Raw genomic sequence first — 13,104 nt, forward strand, 5'->3', positions numbered from 1 at the left:
AAATGCTCCACCAGTAGGCAACAATAAAAAATAACCACTGACATTGTTTATGGTCTTATAAAGTTAGAACAGCAATGAAGCAGGTACGCAGGATGCAGGTATAATCCCAGACTGTTATAGTCTGGAATTAGAAGGGTTTCATCACCACATTATACATATCCAATACCATCTGTGCTAGGAAATTTCCAACTTTTTTACTGTTACATTCACTTTTTCTGCCGATTACTTACTCAATGAAAAAAAAAAGCATAAAAACAAGAATGATATCCCCCTTTTGGTTCATAAATACCAGAGGACTTGCAGCAAAGTGAAAGAGTGGCTCCTCAATGACCAAAATGCAGATGTACATTCTACTTGACAGTGGGAGAAATCAGACTCTTCTGACTGCAGTCCATGAAAACCTGGGGTAATACTTTACTTATGTAGGTACTTACCCTCTTAAATGGTCTTTATAGGTGCAGACAGACCTTCAGCACTAGAAGCATACCAAGCAATGATCATTCAAGTGAGTGATGTAAGGGAGAAGAGTTATGAAGTCCACTCAAGACTGCCCTATCAAAACTAGACCTAGCTGTGTGGGGGCTGTTTTAAGGCTGCAATGTTACACTGAAGTATAGGTGCTAGTCCACATTGTTGTATCAGAGGCTTTCTGAGACAAATCCTGCCCCAAAGTACAGTTATGTACACTTACCATAAATGTAGATGTTCGACTGTATTCACTGTTGCAGTCATTACATTTGGGTAATCCTGCGGGCAGGTTGCCCTCAGTCGGCCTGAATTCCAAAGTCCTGGGTCCTGCGTCGACTGCTGTCGCCCCTTCCTTGACTTTAGGTCATCAGCGGAATAAAAGATGCCGCCGGCACCATTTTCTTTAGTTTTTCTTGCCACAGATGTCAGGTGCCCCCTAAAAGGGTAACCAAAATTTATATATATATATATATATATATATATATATATATATATATATATATATATATATGTATGTAAATACGTGCACCAATATAAACTTTACCTTCATCTGCAAGCAAATACACCACATAGGTTGTATAAATCAGAGAAAGAAAGATAGGTTCCCTCAGAAGAGAGGGGGATGTCGGGTGGGAAACCTGGACTGCAACAGTGAATACACTCGAACATCTACATTTTTGGTAAGTGAACACAACTGTACTATGTTCTTCGTGTTTCACTTTTGCAGTCATTACATTTGGGTAGAGTCCCAAAGCTATGGATGGGAGGCTGGAGCTAAACAGCATTAGGAGCAGCTATGAGGCCTTGCAGAACTGCAGTGGCAAAGCCTGCCCTGGATTTAGAGTAGAGTGGCAGATGATAGTGCTTTGTAAAAGTGTGCACTGAACTCCAAGTAGCAGCCTCTAAAATGTCCTTGGTTGGTACTCCCCTGAGAAAGGCTGCTGAAGTGGCTGCAGCTCTGGTTGAATGTGGCCTAATGCCCTTAGGCACTGGCTTGCCATGGTGTAAGTAGCAGAAACGAATGCAGTGGCCTATCCACTTTGAAATAGTCTGCTTTGAGATGGCCTTTCCTTGTGATCCTGCAGCATATGCCACTAGTAATTGCTCTTTTTGAAAACTTTGGTTCTGTCCAAGTAGAATCTAAGCTGTCTGTGTACGTCCAAAGAATGCAGAATTCTCTCCCATTGTTCTGCGGATCTGGATAAAAAGTTGGCAGATGAATAGTTTGGTTAAGAGCCACACTGGAAACCACCTTAGGCATAAATGCTGGGTTTGTCCTCAGAGAGACCCTGCCTGGATAAAAAAATGATAAAAGGTTCCACAGCCATGAGTGCCTGTAGCTCTGAAACTCGTCTTGCAGAAGTTATTGCTAGGAGCAGAGCTGTTTTCCAAGATAAAAACTTTATATCAGCAGTAGCAGCTGGCTCAAAAGGAGGCAGGGTGAGTTTTTCCAAGACATAGTTGAGGTCCCATGCAGGCATTGGTGATCTCCTTGGAGGCCTTACATTTTTGGCTCCTCTGAGGTACTGTTTTAATAAGGGATGAGAAAGGATTGGTGGCTCTGTATTGTAATGAGCCGAAATGGCAGAGGCATAAATTTTAATAGATGAAAAAGATAGGCCTTTGTCCAGCATCTCAGTTAAGTATTGCAAAATCTGAAAAATATTTGGCACAGCTGTATCAGTTCCTTGTGCCTGGTTCCAAGCACAGAATCTCTTCCATTTTCCAGCATAAGATTTTCTAGTACTAGGCCTTCTGGCCTCCAAAATGACATCCATCACAGCTTTACTGAGAGGTGTGTTTTGTATGACTACATTATCCGCCATGCTGCCAGGTTTAAAGTCCTGAGTTGGCTGTGCAGTATCTGTTTATTTTGCTGGGACAGTAGATGAGGTATTTGAGGTAAGGTCCAAGCTGGGCATTGAGACAAGTTCTTTAGGATTGGAAATCAGTACTGGCGGGGCCAGTCTGGGGCAATCAGTAACATTTTTGGCTTCTCCTGTCTGACCTTTAGGAGTACCTTGGGGAGGAGAGGCAGTGGGGCAAAGGCATATACTGATAGATTTTTCCAACTGAAAGACAGGGCGTCCACTTTCCATGCTTGTCTGTGATACGTCCTTGTGCAGAATCTTTTTAGTTGGTAGTTGTGAGGGGAGGCAAATAGATCTATGTCCGGGCATCCCCATTTCCTTGTTATCATGCTGAAGACTTGTGGATCCAGCTGCCACTCATGGGGATCCATGAGGTTTCTGCTTAGTTCGTCTGCCAGAGTATTTTTCCTTCCTGGCAAGAACTGTGCATGCAGATGTACTTGGTAAGTTAATGCTGTGTCCCACAAAGTCATGGCTAGTCTGCAAAGGGGATAAGAATGTGTGAACCCCTGCTTGTTTATATACCACATGACTGTGGTGTTCTCTGTTTATCAATAGCTGTCCCGGATGAGGTAGGTCATTGAAGGCTGTCAGGGAATTCTGAACAGCTAGCATCTCTTTTTGATTGATATGTAGATGCATTTGGGTTGAGGACCATGTGCCCAGAATGCATCTTCCTGCCATGTGGGCCCCCAGGAATAATCTGATGCATCTGTTGTTAGTGTCTGCCTGGCGGGGGTTAATGTGAATGGTTGTCCCTTGTTTTGGTGACAAGCCTTTGCCCACCATCAAAACTCCTGTTGTAGGCAGGGAATGAGAGTAATCATTGTTTCCAGGCTGTGGCAATGTTGAGTCCAAACACTTTTTAGGTACCATTGAAGTTTCCTCATATGCAGTCTTGCATATGGAATTAGTAGGATGCAGGATGCCATGAAGCCCAAAGCCTGCAGAATTTTTCTTGCAGATAACTGGGCCTTTGTTGCCAACATTTTGAAATAGGTTGTCAGTTGCCTTTGTTTGTCTGGCATGAGATAAGCCATCTGGGCAGTTGTATTTAAGCTTGCACCCAGGAATGTTATCTCTTGAGAGGGTACTAGTTTTGATTTCTTTTCATTGACTGTGTACCCTAGGCATGTTAGAAGTCTTTTCACAAATGCCAGATGCTGCAGAAGAATGTCCTTGTTCTTTGCTTGAATTAGACAGTTGTCCAAGTAAGGAAATATTTGTATTCCTCTTTGTCTGCAGAATGCAATTACTGGTGCCAGGCACTTTGTAAAGGCCCTGGGCGCAGTAGATAAGCCAATGGGCAGTGCAGAGAATTGGTAATGCATTGAGCCAGCCTTGAATCTGAGGTATCTTCTGCATAACTGTCTGATTGGAACATGCAGGTATGCCTCTTTTAGGTCTAGAGTCACCAGCCAAGTGTTCTAGCCCAGCATGGGCAGAAGGTGCTGCAAAGTCATCATCTTGAATTTTGGTATATCCAGGAATGTGTTTAGAATCGATAGGTCCAGTATTGGTCTCCAGATCTTGTCCTTTCTGGGTACCAGGAACAGTCTTGAGTAAAATCCTTGTCCCTGCTCTTGCTCTGGTACTTGCTGAATGGCCCCCATGTCCATGAGGGATGAGACTTGTTTCTGTGCCTCTGCCCATTGATTTTTTGGCAGATCTGGCCAGCCGTTTGCCTTTGGCAGGGTATGGAAATGGAACTTGTACCCTTGTGACACGATATTTAGAACCCATTTGTCCTGAGTTATAATGTGCCAATTTTGAGAAAAAAGTGCTAATTTTCCCCCTAAGGGTGCTGCCAGGAGATAAGTGCTTGGTGCAGGCAGGGGGAAGTCACTAGGACTGTTTCCTGTATGGTTGTGATTTGTCTTCTCCAACTTTGGAGGTAGAAGCACCCCATTGCTTTGACCTGTAGGAACCTTGCATCTGGGATCTACCTCTAGGGCGTCTGGATCTGCCCCTTTGAGGTCTGTCTGACACAGGAAAGGACCAATTCTTTGTAGGCCAGTGTCTACTAAACCTAGGTGGCTGTACTTGTAAAAAAATCTTTGACAATTTGCATAGAATTAGCTTTGTCCTCCATTTTCTTTAACACCTCCTCTGCCTTAACACTAACAAAGTATCATGCTGTAAAGGTGCATCTAGTAATTTAACTTTGACATGATCAGGCAGATTTTGTTCCTTTAACCAAGCATGCCTCCTAATTACAGAACCTGTAACTGCGGCCCTGCAGAAGGCCGCCAAAGAATCAAAACCACATTGCAAAGTATGCTTTCCTACTTGTTCAGCTGCATGCAATAAATCCTGCATTTTCTTGTTTTCTGCACATTCAGAGTTTAATAACATTTTCTGTTTAAGCAATGCCATGACATGTTGCTGATATCTGAGCATATGAAACTGACAGTTTAAGGCCCTTACAGCCAAGGTAGCAGATGTGTAAACCTTTTTTCCCAATCTATCCAGTGCCCTAGGATCTCTGTCAGAGAGGGTAGGGTTTTTTGCAGCGGAAGCCTCAACTCCTTTGGGACTCTGTGAAATAGTTTCTGGGTCTGCAGCAGGGTTTTTAAAAAGGAATTTATGAGAGTCAGGAACCCTGTAATATCTGTCGGTCTTAAGAGGAGCTGGAGGTAAGAAGTCAGGGGTAAGACAAGACTCCGAAAACACAACATCTACAATATCTAACACAGGTGGAATGGTTAGTGGCCTGTGTTGAGGTAAGTAAAAGGAAATCTCTGAGCCTCTTTTTAGAGTCTGAAAAACCTTGGCTCTCCCAGTGGAAATGCTCCCTCATGGTATGCAAGGTTTCTCCAAAAGAATAGTCCTCTGGAGAAGAAGCTGAAGGTACACATTCTGCAGCATCGGAATCCTCATGGGGGGGGGGGGGAGAATATTCCTGATCAGAAGGGGAATCAGAAGAAATAGAGACCTGATCTGAAGATTCATAGTCAGTCTCTTGTCTAGGCCTCTTATCAGGAGGGGGAGGGGGATGGGAACCCCTGATCAAGCTAATGAAGTCTTCAGCCATTTTGAGCATCTGTTTTTTGGGCATAGAGGCCTGTCCACGTGGCTCTTGAGTTTGTTTCTTTACTTTAGAAGGTGCTTTAGTCTTTGCCTTTGAAGCTGAGGTTGGCTTAATGTAAAGATGTTTAGGTCTGAATACACCCTCAGAAGCCGGTGCCATCTGAAGGAATAGTATCTGAGGCTCCAATACCTTGAGTGTCCAGTGGCATGGCCGACTCCACGTCGGTAGCGGGCTGCGACTTTAAAGTAGAGGGCGCCAGGGGCTGCGAAAGAGCCTCACTGAGAACCGGCAACTGGCTTAGGAGAAGCTTTGCCGGTTTTGGGCCTCGGTTGACTATCTCTCTCCTTTTCTTTGCGTTTTTTGTGAACTCCGGTAGTCGGATGGCTATCCGACGACATTTCTGGATAATTAAACCGGCGTCCAAAATAGTTTAAAGCAAAATCATACCGATGCTTAATAGTGCGTTGGTTAAATCTAGCACAAAACCGACAACCAGCAACATTGTGATCAGGGCCTAGGCAAGGAATACAGTAAGAATGAAAGTCCTTATGAGGTATTTGCTTTCCACAAGAAATACAATTATTAACTTTTTCTGACATCGGTCCGGAGCAACAAAAAAGTTTCCCCAACAGGGTACTTAGCTTTATTGAAGACTTCGGATCTGAAACTCAAACACGAAAATCTCAGGAGTCTGCCGACCAGCACTTGCGAACTGCTTCTGCTTCGGGCACCGCGTGGCAAGAAAGACTGAAGAAAATGACGAACTGACCTCAGGGAAGAGGCGACAGCAGCAGACGCAGGACCCAGGACTTTGGAATTCAGGCCGACTGAGGGCAACCTGCCAGCAGGATTACCCAAATGTAATGACTGCAACAGTGAAACAAGAAGAGCATCAACAAGCAGTGGAAGTGACAACGTCCTGCATAAAATGAGACTTTACAGGAAGAAAAACGAAAATATCCAAACCCAGAAAAAGCTGAATGGAGTAAATAACCAAGAGCACTGCAACAAAAACAAAAATCCAACAGTTTTATTCCAACACGATAAGAGGAAGAAGTCAATTTTATGTACTTTTGACATAAGCGGTTATCGTGGTGGAATAAAACTGTTGGATTTTTATTTTTGGTGCAGTGCTCTTGGTTATTTACTTTACAGGAAGAAATAAATGCCTCCTAACCAAAAGATAAAGTAAGGGGAAAAAACATTCAGCTAGTCATATATCAGCAGTGTGGTTCAGCATACAGACAGCTTTCATGACCTCTATCAAAGAGCAAAAAAATGTATGCCATTCTTCTTTAAGCAAAAGTTAATTTAACATAATTTAAAAGCAAAATGAAAACAATTCATTAGCCCCACTTTTTTTCAATTTGTTAGGCTGCTGCTAAGTTGTTTTGTTGCATAATGCAGCAAAAAGCTTACAAATCATTTAAATCTTAAACCAAAAAGCCATGTTATCAAAAAAGATGATCATCTCTGAATTCTGAAGCAGCTGTGATATCAAAAGGTCTTCTGTGAGCAGTGCTGAAGATGTCCGATCCTCTCTCTGGCACATAACAGAAATCATTTCCTTCCAACTATAATTAACTTTCTTCTTCAACTACATTAAAAATAGTCAGATCCTGAGCCATCTGGAAAACCTGTTAAATTCCTTCAAATGAATGCTGAGTAACAGAACAAAAGACCTGGCAGACATTTTTTTTTGGTTAAATGAAGACAACAGAAAACTGGTTAAGATAAGGATGTACAAAAGCTGGCCTAGATGTCAAGCAGTGCTAAGTCCTGACTGAAATCCCTGTTGCAGTATTCCTAACATACGGGTTACCACCACTGTCATTCGACTGGGGTACCAAAGCTTTACCTTCCTAGTACTGTACATCTGAATTGTGACTTCAGCTCGCAAGCATAGGGGTATTAGGAGCATAATTTCTCAGACTATTTCGCAGCCAGCCTGAACGCAGGTCATGTATCTGGTGGACTACTCATTGTTTGGTCTTTGCTACCCCTGCTTCGAATACTCAGAGAAGTGCCCTTTTCATGACCCTCCTTTTATATTTCGTAACTGTTTTTTCTTACTGGTATTAGATGTCATCTAGGAGGGGTAAGTGAAAATGCAGTAGCCAAATCCTGTACTAAGACTTGCACAACCAGTGTCTCTTGCTTAGGACTGGAACATGACTATAAAGCTTGTTCCATCTGCCAATTCTTTGTTCCTAAGACAGGCTCTTTATATAACAATGCTGCCTGCTTATCAGGAACACTGTTGAAGTTCCCCGGAGTAGTAGTGAAAAACGCCTCCAACAATCTTCTTGTATCTTTTGCTGGTGGAGATTAAATTAGTTTGCCTACTACCCTTCTAATTATTCTTTTAAATTAAGAACACACTATGTTCTTGGAATGAAAATATAAGCATACCACAACACTTAGGTGAATGTTGATTGTAACCACAATGCTGTTCCTGTTATCGTCATCTAATGGGTTGAGAAATCTGTCAGTCTGCTAAACAGACAGAAACACACAGTTACTGCAGTCACTCAAATTTTTTCACATATTCAGTACTGTCCTACTTCTATCTACACATACACACATACAGATGTGAAGGATGAAGAAAGAAAGGCTAGTACTGATCCACTTTAGTGAAACTGCTAAGATTTGGACTTCTTTGATACAGTGCTTAGCAAGACAATACTTTAAATGGAAGAGTTATTTTCCCTAGCAGCGTAACTTGCACTCCACTCTGAGTCTCATCTGCGCCTAGTAGCTCCCAACAAATGTACAGTACATAAACAAAGAACATATGTGTTTGCTTATATATGGGAGGGCCTGCTCCAGTATGTTGATTGTTTTTTTTGAATACACTTCAGTTGATTTTCCTTATAATCAAACTTTTTTTTTAATTTAGTGTCCCTTAATAGTACAAATAGGGAAACTTTCTATTTCCTACACTGTTATGGGATTTTGGATTTGTCAGCAAATTGTGTCTGGAAATGGGGGGGGGGGGGGGTTCAAGAGAACTGTGGAGGTACACACTGTAAGGGACAGCAAACATCAGTAACAGTGCAAGTAAGAAGGTTTCCCTTACCTACTAGCACTGCTGTGTGTCTACTAAGTTAGTATCTATATCTATAGCTGTGTGTGTATCTACCCAAAATGTGTGTGTGTGTGTGTGTGTGTATATATATATATATATATATATATATATATATATGTGTGTGTGTGTGTCTGTGTGTGTATATGGATCTACTTCATTACATTGAGTTCCCAGAAGACAGAGTATTAAAATGTCAAGACCACAAGATCAAACAACCAAAATACTAAAAACTCATAACACTGACCCTCAGAAAATCAAATCACAGAAATTTGAAATTCCCAATATATACGTGACATTCCACTCCCTTCAGCTAAACACAGCAAACACTAAACATACAATGGATACACCCTCCTGCTAAAATGCCAGGAGTTTGTAATATAAAAAAACGAGACCACAATAAATCATTTCAAAACTGTTCCCACCTTTATTGTGACCTATAACCTGTACAATTCAACTGAAAAACAAATCTGTTAGGGGAAAAATATAAAAAATAAAAAACATACAATATGCTGGTTAGACAAGTGTGCACATCCTCTAACTAATACTTTGTTGTGTGTGCACACCCATAAACTTTTGTTACTAACACATACTCTTAAGATTGGATACATACACACATTTTTTTTTAATTTGACTATAGTCAGACATCTGAGGTATACACACCTAAAGTGGTGACATTCAGTGGGCATGGAGGTAGTTTGTGGATGGAAATTACCAACTCCTTTTGTCATTTAATTGCAGTTGCATATTCACTGATTTGACTTGTCAGAAGCAGTGTCATTGTGTGAACGCTAAGGTGCGTGGGAGATGTGTATTTGAACATACTATCATTACGGCTTATTCTTGCAAAGATTTTCTCACCACTGTGACAGACTCTGGGTGCAAAGCAGTAAAATTAGTACAAACAATGGTTAAAAGGGCATAATGAAGGTACAACCCATGTTTTGACTTTCCAAGTGTTTCTTTATTAGTATAACTTCACAGTGTCCTTACTGCAGAAGTCTTTACATATGTTTAAAAATAAATATGCATACTTCCCTCTTCTTGCACAGGCTGATACATGCTACATAAAAATTGTAAATATACTGCCATGTGCTGAAATTCTGCATTGCAGCTGGTTTCCAATGGGGGAGCTGACAAAGACTTATCATCACTTAGGTGAAGATACTGTCAGAAAAATATGCACAACAAATTAAACTGCTATGAAGAATATATGCATACTAATTTGCCATTGTATCAGAAAGTACCTTTGTGTAAGTTGCATTTACCTACAATAGTAGATGTTCAAAATTTTTACAGCTGCTGTAGCCTATGCAGTGTATCCTGCCAAAGATACAGCAACAGGCCAGCTTCCAAAAGCTTTCATCCCCCTCCCACACTGTCACTCTGGCTGCTTATAGGCTAAGCACTGTTTGGAGTGAGCCATACAAACAGAGTGAAACCTACCCACCAAAACACACACATAACACAAAACACACACCTACATTCGCGGAGGCTCTCAATAAAAATCTGCTCAAGCAACAGAGACCTCCAAAGCAGAAATGCATGCAACCTCCACCCCCCAACACAACCCAAATGAGACACAGCCCACAAACTCAGTGTGCCACTCAACCACAGCCCATAAGGCATAACAATGTACCGAACACTCTAGTCATAGGTGACTCTATAGTCAGGCAACACTGATGTTCCACTCACCAGGCTAAACAAGGAGAAAGTTACTGTCAGCTGCCTGTCTGGTGCCAGGATCCGCCACATAACGCACGCACTCAGGTGACTCCACAACAAGTACAAATATGACTGTCATTGTCCGTGTTAGTGTGAATGACCTGAGACGTACCTCCCTGGACTACATGAAAAAAGATATGGAGGAGCTCTCCGATCTTGTAGCCCAGGCAGCTATGACCCTAGACCTGAGTAGCATCCTGCATCACCCACAATGGTACAACAACAAAAGGACAAAATGATCGACTTCAACAATTGGCTAAGCTTCTTCATAGGTTGGTACTAGGCTATCAGCCCTAGGGCGTATACAAGCCTAGCCATAACAATTCCCTGGCTATTTCTTCCCACATTATTTACTTTCCTGGACCCCTGTCTAGCAGGGCGACTGACGTGATCCCTGGGGTGAATTTCCTTTCTCCCATCCAATTGTCAAGGTTCCTCTTGAAGAGATCCAAAGAGGCACTCTGCTTGACATGTATGGGCAATCTATTCCAGAGTCTGGGGAGTCTCTGGGTCAGGAATCTATCCCTCCAGCATGTTTTGTTTATTGTGATGACAAGGTTTAGATCCCTGGAGAGTGTAGCTCTGAGGGATTGGGATTTCTTTAAGTGTAGCATGTCCAACAGCTCTGGGTTTGACATGGCCTTGTATGTTAAGCAGAGATCGCCTCTGAGTAGACTATATGCGACAGAGTATAGCTGGAGTTTTTTAAGGCGGTCAGCGTAGGGCATCTGCTTTAGGCCTGTGATTCTTTTAGTGAGGTATTTCTGAGGCCTTTCCAGTTGTTGCAGATGTCTTGAGAGGTACATACCAAATGGAACATTGTATTCTATAATGGGTCTAATGAGGGATGAGTACAATGGGACAATGACCTCCTTCTTTCTGGATGAAAAGCCCTTCGTGATGAGGTGTGCCACATAGAAGGATTTCCTGACTGTTGTGGCGATGTGGTTATCGAAGGTGAGACCACTGTCCACCTGTGTCCCTAAGTCTCTTATCACACTTTCTGTGTTTAGTGTACTGCCACCTATATGGTAATTCATGGATACATGTTTTTTCCCAAAGGGGATAACAATACATTTCTTGGCATTGAGCTTGAGCCCATGGCTCTGGCACCAAGCATCTGTTTCTGTAAGGCCCTTTTGTAGAGTATCCACATCATTTGGGATTCAATAATGGCTCCCAGTTTGCAGTCATCTGCAAACTTTGTTAGCCAGAGTCCCTTAGTGTTGACCTGTACTTCAGAGAAGTAGATGCCAAACAAGAGCGGCCCCAGGACTGAACCCCGAGGTACTCCATTTGTCACTTGTCTGGAGCTGGATTTGGAGTTGGCTACTTTTACAGTGTGGGTTCTATCAGTAAGCCATTTAGCAACCCATTGGGTGACATAGGGATTAATGCCCAACTTAGTAAGTTTATCTATGATTCCAGAGTGGGGGATGGTGTCAAAGGCCTTGGCAAGGTCTAGATAGGCTGTGTGGACCACCTTACCCTTGTCCATGGCTCTGGAGACTGATTCAAAGAAGTCAATCAGGTTCAGGAGACAAGATCGGCCCTTCACAAACCCAAACTGGGTGGGGTCCAGTGTTTGAAGGTTGCCAATGTCTTTGTTTATAAGTTCCATGATAATACGCTCCATGGCCTTGCAGATAAGGCTTGTCAGACTGATGGGACGGTAGTTTCCGGGATCCAAGGTGGATCTCCCCTTGTGGATTGGGATAACTGTAGCTCTGCGCCACTCAGTGAGCACGAAACCTGAGGTGAGGCTATGATTAAACATGACACTTAGGTGAGGTGCCAGTTCATATTGTAGTTCATGTAGTACACAGCCCGGGATGTCATCTGGTCCCATGGATGCTGTAATTTTGGCTTTAGAGAGTGCGTTTTGTACCCGTGTGGCCATTATTACTGGAATTTGGCAATCTTCCGGTATTGAGATGGGCCATTTAGGGGGTGAAGTTGGCACTGAATCGATCTGCCAGGATATTGGCAATATCCTTTGGATCAGTATATTTAATGCCATTCTGTTTTAGCTCAGAGCAGATCTGAGCATTGCCATTTAGATTCTTGACATAGTTATAGAATGCTTTGTGGTTGTCTTTGGAATCTTTGGCAATTTTATTTTCGTAACTAGCTTTGGAGGATTTTATGAGGCATCTCAGTTTCTTACTGAGGCTAGTAAGGGAGTTTTTGCATCCTGGGATTTTCCTCTTTTCTGCAAAAGTTTCTTCCTTTTGTTGTAAAGTTTGTTTATGGCAGGGGACCACCAGATTGGCTTCCTTTTTGGATGAGAGTATTTTGGTTCTATTTGGGATGGCACGATTCATGCATGAGTGGATGTGCTCGTACAGTGCCTTAGTGTAGGATTCAGCAGTTGAACTTTCAGTTCCCGTCTGCATGGGTGTTATGAAGTTTGTCACTTCTGACTTGAGTAGCATGAAGTTGGCTTTGGAGAAGTTTTTATGGTGGTTTCTTTACTGGGGGGTGGGGGTGGGATGTGGATGTTAAGGGTGATTAGCTTATGATCAGACCTGACTAACAAGGGGGTGACCATAGGTATGGAGCATTGATTTCCCATGTTGGTAATGACCAGGTCTAGGATATTGGAGCCCCTGGTGGGACTATGGATTAGTTGATCCAGGGCATTGGAATTTATGAATTCCAAGAACCGTTCATAAAGGTGTTGGGACATGAGTAGTTTTCCCAGTTAATGGCAGGGTAGTTAAAATCACCCAGTATTAGGGTGTTTGGTTCTATCTTAATATTTTCCAGTATGTTTAGAAAGGTGTAGTGAGAATCTTGGGGTATGGTGGGGATCTGTAGCAAGCTACAATTTGGATTGCAGTCTTACCTAGTGTTAGTTGCACTTGGAGAATTTCAGACACATTGTGTTGGCCAACTAGCCTGGTGGTGTGAATATCCTTGGT

The 13,104-nt window shown here is 42.5% G+C and overlaps 1 protein-coding gene across 1 annotated transcript in view; it reads right to left on the reverse strand.

Annotated features, from left to right (window-relative positions):
- Window positions 1–13,104, reverse strand: part of LOC122809125 — a 3,089,885-nt gene that overhangs the window by 211,811 nt on the left and 2,864,970 nt on the right. The gene's annotated exons all lie outside the window — the stretch shown is intronic.

This window comes from Protopterus annectens, chromosome 8.part0, assembly GCF_019279795.1.
Source record: "Protopterus annectens isolate FY-2018-M chromosome 8.part0, PAN1.0, whole genome shotgun sequence".
NCBI classification, from domain to species: Eukaryota; Metazoa; Chordata; order Ceratodontiformes; family Protopteridae; genus Protopterus; species Protopterus annectens.